The sequence below is a fragment of the Pelobates fuscus genome, chromosome 3, assembly GCF_036172605.1.
Source record: "Pelobates fuscus isolate aPelFus1 chromosome 3, aPelFus1.pri, whole genome shotgun sequence".
NCBI lineage: Eukaryota > Metazoa > Chordata > Amphibia > Anura > Pelobatidae > Pelobates > Pelobates fuscus.
Window position 1 is genome coordinate 366,108,185 of NC_086319.1, and position 12,901 is coordinate 366,121,085.

General features: G+C 39.1%; 1 protein-coding gene across 6 annotated transcripts in view; it reads left to right on the forward strand.

Moving 5' to 3' along the window:
- The window catches only part of LINGO1 (leucine rich repeat and Ig domain containing 1), a 451,779-nt gene that overhangs the window by 174,350 nt on the left and 264,528 nt on the right, over positions 1 to 12,901 (forward strand). For all 6 annotated transcript variants that reach the window (XM_063449330.1, XM_063449331.1, XM_063449333.1 and 3 more), the window contains one exon: positions 10,308 to 10,379. The gene's annotated coding sequence lies outside the window, so the exon portion shown is untranslated. The remainder of the gene's footprint in view (positions 1 to 10,307; positions 10,380 to 12,901) is intronic.

Genomic DNA, 12,901 nt, shown 5'->3' on the forward strand with positions numbered 1-12,901 from the left:
AAAAAACTCAAAATAGATTCATATATCAGTCCTGATTGTTAAATGTTTAATATGTTTAGGGTCTAAATTGATTTTTGATAGTTATCGCAAGCCCTCTACCAACCTTCCCACAAACGTTAAGCCAACATAATTTCATGGTAAGAAAAGTCTAGCCGTTTGTCATACTTGGCTATTTTGCAATAAATGTCAGTTCGTTTTGCTTTTGAATAAACCTCTTGTATATTTGATTATAATATAATAATACAGTATTTTCTCACCTCTGACCATTTTCATTTTGCATTTATTTTAGCAGTTTCAATGTACCTATTACTGACTTATTTTTTTTTTTATTGACAGCCATACACTTATACAGGTAGCAACTACATACATAAAAACAAATCTACGCTTAGGTGTTTGTATGACAGCTCTGTGTATATGTCACTATGCAGGGGTTCTCATGGGAACTTTCTATGCTACGAAAAATAAAAATGACATAATATCATCCCATGGGGATTGAAGGAAGATCGTTTCTCCTGCCATAAAGGAAATGAAATGGTGGAAATCAATAATCAGGGATACAAGCTGGACAGAACATTTGGGATATTAAAAATATTGTTTGAATGCAATTCTAGTCCAGAATCTTGTGAAGATGTACAACCTAGTCAACCTTGTACTGTGCAAGCTAATCATGAAGACATGTTTTCAATAATTCTGAAGACATGTTTTCGACTGTGGAAAAGCAGACAATGGGAGCAATATTTATTTATCTTTTAGGTAATTTTGCCTTTTTCCGATGGGAAATGTGAGTACAAGTCAAATATAAGGACTTACTCTGTGTGGAATTTTGTAGAATTTGTTTGAAGAAGATATTTTGTGTAATGCAGCAATGATTGCTCCCGATAAAAGTTATAATGGTTGTGAAGCCCATGGAATAAGCAAAGCTAGGTGGAATGGGCCTTGACAGAGCTAGGAGGCAGGCCTATGGAGGAGTGTTACTTGATTGGTCAATTGGTAAAAGGCGAGTGGCTTAGTCATATAAATATTCGCCATTTTAAAATTGGGTTCCATTTTAATTTGAAATCTTTACCTGTTAGCTGTCCCGCCCACCCTCCCTAATTTAGTGGGTTAATGGTTAAGAATTATGACTCTCCCGTTTTGTCACGGCGGCGGGGGATGGTTTAGTTTAATTGGGGGTAGTTCGGTTTTTGGTAAGTGGGATAGGTCAGGAGGAATACTTACCTTTAGATTTGGTGGTAGGTTCGAGCTCGGCGGTAGCTACGAACCTGGGGGTGTAGGGATGTCTCGGTATACCCCTACACTGGAAATGGATGCCCTTGGTGGCTGGGATAATGGTGTAGGGGTGTCTTGGTATGCCCCTACAGTGGAAAGGAATGCCCTTGGTGGCTATGTTAATGGTGTAGGGGTGTCTTGGTATGCCCCTACAGTGGAAAGGGATGCCCTTGGTGGCTACGATAATGGTGTAGGGGTGTCTTGGTATGCCCCTACAATTGGAAATGGTTGCCCTGGGTGGCTGTGTTAATGTTTATGTTATTTTTTTTTTTTATATATATAAATCTTTATTTTCATTTATTTTTTTTAAAAATTCATTCAAGTACAGATACAGCTTTCAACTATGTAATTTTAAACACGGTACAAAAAGTTACTTTACAATAGTGATACAATAAATAATAATTATAAATGCCAATCGGGCCGTGCTTCTAATAAACATCTACCAGTATTCTGCTGTATCTACAGCCATACAAACATACAAACATACCGTACATTACATCTTGACCATACCTACTTCCCATTCTCTTACTGCCTGTGGGTAGCTATCTCTATGAGGGGTGGGGGGTGGGGGGGGGGGCGGGGGGCGGTTTACATGTTGTAATTAATAAATCTAACCCAAGGGACCCAGACTTCATTATATTTTTCTTTAGATATCTTGGCTATCCCAGCTTCCATGTTGCGTTGGTATTCAATTTGTATACATATATCCTGCCAGTTTAACGCACCCATATTTCTCCAGTTTCTGGCCATAACTATTTTTATTGCCATACAGATATAAATCCAAAGAATTTTTTATTTTATATTGCTTTTTGGTAAATCTAAATGAAACAAAAACATTTGAGGCGTAATCTCAGTCCGAACTTCAAACATAAAGTCTGCCAGTTCCGCTAAGATTAATTTCACAGGTTTCAACTCCTCACAGTCCCACCAGATGTGGGAGAATGAACCCAACTCCCTACCGCATCTCCAACAATCTGGTAGGAGTGTGGGTTGAAATCTATGAAGGCGAATAGGGACCAGATACCAACGGTATACTAGTTTAAAGTACACTTCCTGTATATTCACCCCATGTATATATCTTCTCACTGCTTGCAAGCCCAACAGCCAGTCCTCCACCGAGGAAAGGAAACCGAGCTCTTGCTCCCATTTATACATTGCTGGCGCTTTATCTATTTGCCTTTGGCTTCTTGCGAATTGGTTATATCTGGAGGCAATTTTTTTTTTATAATGAAATGCTACAAACTGGTCCATTAGAGAACTTTCCGAAAAGTCTTTCCCCATAGTAAAGGATTTTATTCTTAAATAATTAAAAATTTCCTTCGCAGGGAGATTATATTTAGATTGAAGTATTGGAAATGGCAACATATTGTTATTATTTAAAAGTTCCGCTATTCTTTCTACTCCACCGTTTTCCCATTCTTGTATATTTATATCCTTTATATAAAGTTTTAGGGTTATTAGTGGGGCATTTAGTGATATATGTTTTGTTCCGTATTTCTTTTTTAAGTACTTAACGGTATAGATCATTGTGTTGTTCATTGGGTTGCTAGATCTTATGTTTTTTAAAAGTTCGCTATCGCACCACCAGAGCGATAGAGGTTCCATGTCACCAAGATCTGACTTTTCAATGTCTAACCAATTTGGTCTGGCCATTGTATAATTGTCACACTTAATTAGGTGAGCCACCATGTTGTTCATATATAATTTCTGTATATCTGGGAAACGGATCCCCCCTTCTTTCCAATCTCTCTGTAGTATTTCCAATGAGACTCTAGGTCTCCTATCTTGCCAAATATAATTTGATAATTGCCTTTGAAGACCGCGTATCGTCTGGCATGTCACCCTCAACGGGAGGTTACTAAATAAAAATGTCAACTTAGGAAGGAGATAGGAATTGACTGCTTCAATCCTACCCAACCAAGAAAGTTCCAATCCCTGCCAGTTTTTTCTGTTATTTATGATCTGTTACACTGTTATATGGTTGTATTATGTAAATATGTTTTGAGGTCATTGTCTGGGTATTTAGTTATGTTAATTGGGGGGATGTCTTTTAAAATGTTGGTGACAATGACCTCTAAAATTTTATATCTTATTTTATATATATATATAATTAATAAAGCCGTGGAATATTTTTGCCAAATATTCCTTGTGTCTGTGTTTATTGGAGGTTAATTAGTTATAACTGGAATAGGCCAAAGAGACGACAATGCGCATGTCAAGGTTTATCCATCATGGGAACCATGGCTCATTGAACATCTCAGGCCAAAATCATGGGCATTACTAAAAACTGTCTCTAATCTATGCAAATAACTTTTCAGATGTTGGAGCCAGGTTGAGCTTTGCTTTGTTGAGTCACAGAGAATTACATATCATCTCCAAGGTATGAGGCCAAGGATGTATGCAAGCCAATTGACTTACCCACAATGCTCTTGACAGACCATTTGTCACAGATCCATAGGCACACATGTGACTGCACCCAGGGCCGGTGCTAGGATTTTTGACTACACAGGCGAAGATGCATTTTGACGCCCCACCCCACGCCTCCCCCCAAAGATAAACAATGCATCTTCACCTCTGTGTCTCGTAGCCCCCTTTTGAATTTCTTACCCCCATTAGTGTTGCATATCCAACCTCTTCAATGTCTTACCCCTTTGGCCCCTTTGTGCCCTTTAGTGTGTCTCCTACAACCCCTCTTCTGTATTTCTTACTTCCCCGCCAGCCCCTTTCTGTCTCTTTCTTCCCCCCAGTCCCTATCTATCTCTCTTTTTCTCCCACATAGACATGGATACAGGCAAAAATACATACATGCACAAATACACAAACATACAGACACACAACCATACAACCACACAGACATAATTATTCAGGCACACAGTCACAAAGATATACAGACATACAGTCATAAAAGTCACACAATCAAACAAACACAGTCATACAATCTACACATACAGGTACATTGTCGTGCAAACACAGACATACATTCATACAGACACAGGCACACACAGAAATACAGACACAGACATAAAGAAACAGAGAGGCATATAGAGACATACATACACAATGATACAGAAAGACACACACACACACACTGACAGACAGACATATACACACACACACTGAGACATATACACACACACACTGAGACATATACACACACACACTGACAGACTGATATACACACACACTGACAGACATATACACACACACACTGACAGACAGACATATACACACACACTGACAGACAGACATATACACACAAACACTGACAGACATACACACACACTGACAGACACATACACACACAAACACTGACAGACAGACACACACTGACAGACATATACACTCACACACACAAACACTGACAGACAGACACACATACACACTGACAGGCACACACACACTGACAGAGAGGCACACACACACACTGACAGAAATACACACACTCTGACAGAAATACACACACACTGACAGACAGAAATGCACACACACTGACAGACAGAAATACACACACACTGACACACACACACACACTGACAGACAGACACACACACACACTGACAGACATACACACACTGACAGACATACACACACTGACAGACATACACTGACAGACAGACATACACACACACACACACACTGACAGACAGACATACACACACACACAGACAGACATACACAGACAGACATACACACACACTGACAGACAGACACACACACACGCTGACGGACATACACACACACTGACAGAAATACACACACACTGACAGACAGACATACACACACACTGACAGACAGACATACACTGACAGACAGACACATACACACACACACAGACAGACATACACTGACAGACAGACATACACACACACAGACAGACATACACACACACTGACATACAGACACACACACTGACATACAGACACACACACTGACAGACAGACATACACACACACAAACTGAAAGACAGACATACACACACACACTGACAGACAGACAGACATACACAGACAGACAGACACACACACACTGACAGACAGACAGACATACACACACACTGACAGACATACACACAAACACACACACACACTGACAGACAGACATACACACACACTGACAGACAGATATACACACACACACACACTGACAGACAGACAGACACACACACACTGACAGACAGACATACACACACACACTGACAGACAGACAGACATACACACACTGACAGACAGACAGACATACACACACTGACAGACAGGTTCAGGAGGGTGGCTTACCTGAGATCCAAAGTGCTGCCTGAGGTAGTTGGGAGTTGGAGGAGCTGGTCCTGCCCAGCCCCCCTCCTCTCTGCCTCCTCTCTGCTCCCATGCTGACGTAGGGGGCCGGCGGTAGCTCTGCCCCTGCTGGGCGCCAGCCTCGCTGTGTGCTACAGAGGGAGCAGGGATATGACGTGTTCATATCCCCGCCCCCTCCACACAGTCCGCGGCACTGCCGGCTTGCGCTCGGCCACGCTACAAGAAGTGACCGGCAGGAGAGGGGAGCTATGCGCTTCCCAACCTCCTGCCGGTCACCCGGACTTTTGCGCCCCCCGGGCCGGTGCGCCCTAAGGCGGCCGCCTGAGCCGCCTTATGGACGCGCCGGCCCTGACTGCACCCAACTTGTGCGGTCATGCTAATGATATCGGCGGATCACAGCCCGATCAGCCTTTGCTGCAGCCCCCATTGAGTACGTTATTCTAATGGATGCCGGCTGCTGTTTTCCTGCGGAGTTATATAACCCCGCCTCCGACCAGGTGAAAGGTCCTGTGAACATGCGTGCATCGTCATGTTATCGCCGCTACAGCACATTCTGGAATCACAAGACCTATGTTAGCCATTTTTAAAAAAAAAAACCTTAGAGTTAGCTAAACCTCCTATTGCTGTTTTACAACGCCCTGTCATGGTTTCTACTAGCTGGTTATCAGAGTGAGTTCTCTGAGTTTGTCTTCTGGTTATTTGAGCTTGTTCCTGACTATCCTTATTTCTGATATCCTTGACCTTTTGGCTTTTGTCTATTCGTTTATGCTTTTGTCTGTGTCCCTTGATACTGATTATTCTACGTATGTTAAATCCGGCCATTCTAATGCCCGATAATACGTTAATCTATTTTTGTATTTTCTCAATGTTTTACTTAATTCTGCATGTTTGGCCACAGTATCGTTCTGACACCATTTATGTATGGAACCAACTTTATAAGATATTATCCTGCTAAAAAAGATCAGGTCCTTCATCACATAATTCATTCTATAAGTTAGAACATTTATCCTACGTGTTTGTTATTGGTATAACGATAATATCTAAAGCCAAACTACACTATGAAAGAAACGTTCCATGTCTAAATTGAGGTGAGTCTTACCGGAATTCTAGAAAATTAAATAAACCTCTGGTAAGAGCAAAAAAGTAATAAAGTGCGCCTTTATTTTTTTAGTTCAGAGAATTGTTTCTACATTATATATGAAATTTATTGGATGAATAAAGTTAACTGTATTAGATACCAGATGGATAAATTACGGGGACAGTAATTCTGATCAAAAGCTCCGAAAGCTGATAATGTGTCGGCTCATATATATCAGAAATATCTGTGTTGTTACAATTCACTCTGAGTCATACAATTAAAATGAAGCTCAAAATAATGTAATTGTGTGCAAGCAAATAAAACAAATATTGCAAGAAATAAACTCATAAAAATGTGCTTGTCAAATCACTTTGGAAAATACTATATTGTTGATGCTTTCAAATTGTACAGAAATTCTTATTCCCAAGTCTTCATCCTAGCCTGCATCTCGAAAGAAATTAAAAAGTGGAGTGGGTACAGAAGCAGCGTAATAAAGACAATTTCAAGGGAAAATGTAATATCTAAGGATTTTTAACATTATGTTAATATATTTATATTTATTTGCGAGGTGTGAAAAATAAGATTAAATGTTCAGAAACCACCTCTTTAGCATGCAACAGGGCGCCTCCATCTTTGCTCCATGTCAATCATTATGTTATGAGTTTTGTCCTTTGAACCTAGCATTCAACATAAAGAAGGTCTTAATGCTTGTAGCATCGGGCCACTCTCCCAAGGTAAGAATCCAAATCTGCCTGGAGCTTATGTTAGTTCCACTGAGCTATGCTAGGACCAGCTCATTGGCTGAGGGCGTTAGCTTATTGATATCAGCCAGTTAGCTAACAAAACTCCTAACCGTCCAAATTATGACAGGATAGTCCCTATCTTAGGGTCCTGTCCTGCTACCCGGTCTTTGTTCCCTGGTGTCCCGCTTTTGCAGAATCCAGGGTACTGTCCACAGAAAGCATAGCTTGAGTACATCATTATACTTGCTCAAACTATGCTTAGAGCGCTAGAAAACGGTGGAGCACGCTGAAAATATGTATGGTCTGCTTGGTTGGGAGACAACATAGCATACATTTACGCCAGTATGACCTGCTAGTTCTTTAGGTGGATCTGCCTCCTTTCTGTGTTGGTCCACCCTTTTGAGAGGCCCGCTCCATATATCACCACCCACAGCAGTGGTACAGGCTAAGCCTTGCACTGCCGGGCTTAGCTCAGTTGAGGAAGTGACTGTCACCTGACTACTCTAGGTACGTTGTTATATCATTCAAACGTTAGACTACTTACCCAAGGAGGATGTCAGGACTCTCCTGACACCATAACCACTACTGCGGGCTTAGTGGTTATACTTGGAGAGTTCATTTTACAAATTCACCTGCAGTGACAATACAGATAGGGTGTTTTTTTTGTTGTTGTTTTTTTTTTTTTTGTAGTCATAAATGCAGTTCTGCCTAGCAGTATCATTAAAGGTCTTTGTATGTGTATCCATGTTTATAGATAATTATTGGGGTCAGTATCTAGTTAACTGTTTGATCCTTGTTCATATAGTGCGTGCAGCCTAGGTTTTGTGACTGTCTTCGCTTCTAATGCTGTGAAAATAGAATGTTTTATATTTGCATAGATTTTTATGCACTATAAATAGTTTTGTATTAAAATAAAACGGCAAACCATATTTAGCAACTTCCCACAATAAATGGTTTACTTTTTAGTCCTAGTTTGCCAGTGCATTGAAGTAATGCAGTAAAAAGGTTTAAGTTGTTTTGAAATATTTAAATTTGTATATCATTGCAATTAAAGAATGGATCAGCAAAGAATGTTTCCATTTGATTATCTGACTCACTACTCTTTTTAACTGAAAATAACTGGTTTTAGTTTGTGTGTGTGTGTGTGTGTGTGTATGTATATGTGTGTGTGTGTGTGTGTATGTGTATATATATATATATATAAACAAACAAATGAAGGGAGCACACTAGGACTCTTCTCAGTGGAAATAAAAGGTATTTACTGTATCAAAAAGTTAATACATCTTCTGTGCAGAGTAAATAATCGACGTTTCGACCCTCCTTGGGTCTTTATCAAGATAATATATATATTTCAGTTTTAATGGAATAAACCCACAAATGTTGATAAAGGGCTTCCATTGTTCAGTGTAGCTCATATTAACTGTTCTCTCTCCCACTTATTATCAACCATGATAATTTCCATTTGCATTACATTGTTCTGTTTTATTTTTCTTTGTATGTCATATTTTGACTATATTTTGATTGATGTGCAAAAAAAAATCCCTTTTCATGTCTGGTTATAACGATCCACAATCACATAAAGGTCCGGTTTACATTATCTGTTAGATGCAGACCCCCCAGGGCTGCCATCAGACATTTTAGGGCCCCTGACACAATCAGGTAGCTGGGGGCCCAGCTGGCAGGTACACACACAAATATACAGAAGCAGCGTAATAAAGACAATTTCTATCTATCGAAAATCGCTATATATATATATATATATATATATATATGTACATAGGCAATGTGGGACCCGGAACTCCTCCAGCAGTCCTGGCCCCCCAGGACCGCCATGCCCATGACAACAGTTTGACTGTCTCTTTGTATCCATCGATCTTCACTACAGTAAATTCTATGATGCCAAAACCTGTTACTCGACAAAATGAGAGTTATTATTATCACATTCATTAATCCTGTATTTGATTGATTTTTTTTTCTATTAATAACTTTACCAAGGCATTACTAAATCATCTATAAAACTAGTCCGAGACGAACAATCCCAAATGATTAAAATTGTATACATTTGATTTAAGCCTGAAACAGCGTAGCTCTATTTTTCTATGGTACATTTTATCCCAGAGCAGTCTTGCTGAATAATGTCATATTTATCTTTACTGCAGTTCTGGGGCTGTCTCCCCAATAAGGCAAGACTTAGGTTAAGTGTACAATTATACTTCTCTATATGGAATATTAAACATTGAATTTCATCCCATATACTTTCTAATGTGTTACTAGCCCACAATCTGGTTTAGCATTAATAAGGCTGTCACAGCTTCTAAAACCATCAGTACATATATTTTTATTGTAATCTTGAAACGTGACGGGAGCTTGGTGAGTTAAATGTAGCCTTTTAAATAATTATTTTTTGATAGCTTACATTTTATGAGCTATTGCGAAGGAGCACTAATGCATTCTCTTTCATCCAACTGTAAAAGCGTTGCAATCCACTCTTACCTCTCAAGGCATAGTAGAGAGGTTATTTACTAACCTGTAGAACTTGGCCAGGATATTTCAAATTTTAGGGAAAAAACTGCGAGGCTGTAAATATTTACTGAAATGTGATTTTTTTTTTTTTTTTTAATATTGGTCGAAATGTTCTCGTGTATTGTTTAGTAAATAATCCTTGTAGACATGCACATGTAAGTGTTTAAAATGAATTTTATTCACTAAAATGGAAAATGGAAAAAATGTACAAAACAAAATCGCAAATAGTCAAACTGTAAAATGAACCAAATTCTTCAAAATTCTCACTTTAGTAAATTAAAATCTACGTTCTATAAAACACAGCGCTGTTGTTGAGTTGTCACATGCTTCATTTAAATATATTTAATGCTTTCATATAAGAAATATTATATTATACTTATTTAAGTTCTGCTTTTTTTGTAGCCGACAACTGCTCGATGACCTCACTGGATACAACTTTCGCTAGTTGAACCGAATAACCAAGGCAAGAACAAGGTACAGTTTTTTTATATATTGCGTGTGTATGAAAAAAAAAAAAAAAATGTTGTACAACCACCAAACTGGATGAAAAGCACATTTTCTATTTCTTACATCACTAAAGGGGCATTTTAGGCACCATAATAACATACGCTGATCAGCCACAACATTCAAACCACTGACAGGTGAAGTGAATAACATATTTGATCGTTACAGTGGCAAATAATAGGCAGTGGAATATATTAGGCAGCGAGTCAACAGACAGAATTTCATGTGTTGGAAGCAGGAAAAATGGGCAAGTGAAAATATCTGAGGGACTTGGCCAAATAGTGACGCTTGATGACTGGGTCACACACCGTGACTGGGTCAGAGCATCTAGTTGACTAGGTCATAGCCTCTCCAAAAGGTTATTATCTAGCAAGTGCGAATAAGTTATTTTTGAGATGCTGGGTAGGCCTAAAAAAAAACACTGTAAATTTAACTTGTGACAATGTGCATGTATGTTAGTGTTTCAGATCAGTGAGAGTTGGTGTAAAATCAGTGAGGGTGTGTCTGTCAGTGAGTGTGTGTGTGTGTGTGTGTGTCTGTCAGTGTGTGCCAAATCAGTGAGAGGGTGTGTCTGTCAGTTAGTGGATATGTCTGTCAGTGAGTGTTTTTCTGTCAATGTGAGTCAAAGTAGTGAGTGTATGCTGGTGTGTGTATGGCAGTGTATGTATATGAGAGTGTTTGTCTGTCAGTGAGTGTGTGTCTGTCAGTGAGTGTGTGCCATTGAGTGTGTGTCTGTCAGTGAAAGTGTGTGTTGGTTAAACAGTATGTGGGCCAATGGGGACCTGTGTTTTATAGTTACGCCCCTGGCTCCTCCAGCACTGCAAAACGTGTTCAGGAATTGTTTGAGGAACATGACAATGAGTTCAGATGTTGTTCAGTTGTTTGAGGAACATGACAACAAGTTCAGATGTGGCCTCTAAATTACCCAGAGATGGAGCAACAAATCCGATCCATGGAGGCCCCACCTCACAACTTGCAGGACCTAAATGATCTGCTACTAATGTCTTGGTGCCAGATAGCACCGGACACATTCAGAGGTCTTGTGGAGTCCATGTCTCAAAGTATCAGAGCTGTTTGGCAGCACGAGGGGGACCTACCCGATATTAGGCAGATGGTTTTAATCTTGTGGCTGATCAGTGTATAAAGAAAACGTTACTATCTAGCAAGTGTGAATATATAGTTTCTGCATGAATGGCAGCCACACTTTAGTGCAAAATTCACAATTTATATCTCACTGACAGCTATAATATTGGAATTAAGTCTCAAGTGTGAAATTGTGTATTTATAAAACACCTATAGACACACCATCGAATTAAGCATTGGAAGTGCCAGTTTGTACCTCAATTGTTTATGGTGGATGCAGCTCACACCTTTTAGTGATATTAAAGCTGCTAATTAGTGAATTCAGTGATTTGCTTATTCATAATAAGAGGAAAAGGGCACTATTTCGAGTGGGGTGACCAGATGGTCGATTTCAGAGGGGAAGTGTGTAAAAAACATATTGGTGGCCAGTCTCATCCATTATAATTAGCGGTTCCACTCATGAGATCTGATTAGTGGAACTGCACCTGTGTAATGAACTACATAGCCCTCTAATTCCTGCTAGATGTAGACTTTCTAATTGGTGGGACCTCTTCCTCGTTTGATCTTGGAAGGGTTTTCTGGCTGCATTTGCTGGCAGTATATTTGAAGAAACAGCTGGAATTTTGGACGTTTTTGGTTTTCTTCTTGTTACTTGAATGCATTAAAAATAGGGGTCACTTCCATTTTGTAGGGGACCCCTTAATTTGTTTTGGCCTAAGCTGCTAAAAGAAATATATCTATCAGCTTCAAAAAGTTGGATAATACTGTTCGTGTTTAAAATATGTAATTTGTTATTTTGGTGGAAAAACAAACACTATTTTATATAACAAGGCAGTGATTGTAGTCCATTACAGCACTTTCTACATAATAAAAAGATACAGTGCTGAGGCTACATAGAATAATAAAAAACCACAACAATAAAAAAGAATAAATAGTGCAAATGCAGGTTGGAATACAATTGATGAGTTCCTGTAGATGCTGTTTGTATATGAGTTGTTTGTTAGATATCAAGGTTCTGATTTTCTGTTTGTCAGGGAGAGCACGATTTTGCATAACTGTAAAGGACAAAATGTGCGCTGGTAATTTTTTTATTAATTCTGATATCCTTTATAGCTGTTTTTTATAGCTATTATTTATATCTAAAATTTGTATCACTGTCCTAAATATTTAAAAAAAAAATGAAATAACCAAATAACCATGGTGCTGCATAGAATATGAAATGTGTAACACAAATAGATGAGAAATCTATTTGTATTGAAGCAAATAAGGATCAACGTTTCGACCCGTTGCGGGCTGCCAAAACCAGGGGTGTACCTAGCCGCTAGCACAAAAGTGCAAATATCTCTGTATTGCGGCATTTTAGTATGTATATGCAGATCCTCCATGACCACATCTAATAACAGAAGTTG